Source organism: Cygnus atratus, chromosome 1 (genome assembly GCF_013377495.2).
Source record: "Cygnus atratus isolate AKBS03 ecotype Queensland, Australia chromosome 1, CAtr_DNAZoo_HiC_assembly, whole genome shotgun sequence".
Classification (NCBI taxonomy): domain Eukaryota; kingdom Metazoa; phylum Chordata; class Aves; order Anseriformes; family Anatidae; genus Cygnus; species Cygnus atratus.
This window is the reverse complement of record NC_066362.1, coordinates 157972899-157974571: the sequence shown is the minus strand read 5'-3', so window position 1 is coordinate 157974571 and position 1673 is coordinate 157972899. Positions and strand designations below refer to the sequence as shown.

General features: G+C 29.7%; 1 long non-coding RNA gene across 1 annotated transcript; it reads left to right on the top strand.

Moving 5' to 3' along the window:
* The first annotated feature begins 561 nt into the window (after positions 1-561).
* LOC126913533 (uncharacterized) lies at positions 562-1346 on the top strand. Its single transcript, XR_007709024.1, has 2 exons — positions 562-670; positions 1056-1346. It is a non-coding gene; the product is annotated as an uncharacterized LOC126913533 (long non-coding RNA).
* The last annotated feature ends 327 nt before the right edge of the window (positions 1347-1673 follow it).

Genomic DNA, 1673 nt, shown 5'->3' with positions numbered 1-1673 from the left:
TAACTTTTGTCTTCCAAAATGAAAATTTCTCCATGTGGACTTCTGATGAAAAAGTCTATTGCTTGAGCTGTTTCTCTACTAAGATCCATTTTTATTTTATTTTATTTTATTTTATTTTATTTTATTTTATTTTATTTATTTTATTTTATTTTATTATTTTTATTTTATTTTATTTTATTTTATTTATTTTATTTCAATTTATTTATTTATTTATTTATTTTTAACAGAGACTAAAGGGAGAATGGGCTCAGAAATCTTCAATAATGGAATAAATAAATAAATAAATAAAAATCAAGGAATCCAGGAATAACCATTTTTAAGTTTACCAGTTAAGGCTGTTTTTAACTGAAAATTGAAACTGTGAGAACTGAAGACAATGGGGTTTTGAGCCTATTCTTTAAGAATAAGACTTTTATTGAGTCACATGCTTGTTACAAAGTCTCCCTTACAAAACCAGATTTTCAACACACTCAGTACTTTTATTTTGAAGACAGTCCAGTTAAGAAGCGTGTTTTAAAGATGAGTCATGGGAAATGAATTGTTTCTTTGGCTTTCTGTTTTAACCAGTACGAGTAGATACAGTGCTATCATCAGGGTGTATTACTCCAAGACATATCTTCAGCAGTTCCAGCTGAGACATAGATGCCATTCTCCTTTGTATGCTTTTCTGGTATGTTTTCACAGCAGCCTATCATACTCCCATTCTCTTCTGTGCTTGTTTCTTTATTCCTCATACATTGTTCTTGCACGTTACTATTGATTGTACCATGATATTCATAGCTTTTCTTCAAAATGTCTTTCCTATTGTCAGGACAATACTTAGCAAGCTGATAATAAAACATAAATTCATTGTAAAACAGACATGTTTAAGATGAGGTATCCCCCTTTTCTGATTTCAGAGCTTTGGCCATGAATAAAAAATGAATTTTAAAAGTGGTCCTACTTGCAGGGGATAATGAATCTGTTGAAAAATGACAAATAAATCTTGCATGACTATTTTTTGTTTTATTATCCTTCATTTCCCAATACTTCTTTGTTTTTCTTGTTTTCCACAGTTGCTATTGAACTATTGAAAAGGATAATGAAGGGAAGTGGGAAAAAGAAACCCAAACCTTGCAGCAAAACTAAATAGACAGACACAGACACAGACACAGACACAGATTTCTAGGTTGGAAGAGACCTCAAGATCATCGAGTCCAACCTCCGACCTAAATAAATGCATAAATAAATATATGGTCAATATAGAATTTGGAAAATAGTTTATTTCTAATATATAATGTTTATTTCATCAGAAATAATAATGTTTATTTCATCAGAAAATAAAGATGTGTGAAACTTTTGGTCAATTTTAATATATTTTTTAAATAAGTGAACATTCAAATAAGGTATTTAAATTAACATTAAAATGACAGTTATGTTAATGAAAACACTTCAAGTTAAACTGCTTGAACCATTAAGTAAGGAGGGTGCAATGATTTTCAAGAATGGTTGTATCAGCAAAGGAATGCTATTCCTTTGGTACTAGCTATCTGCTAGAACGAAGGACTTTTCATTAACTGAAAATGTTAGCAAACTGCCAAGGATTCTGGAAAAAAAAAAAAAGTTCCGTTAATAATTTGGTGAAAATTTATATAGAATATGATTCTAGAATAGGTGGTGTTTTGTTGCAGTAG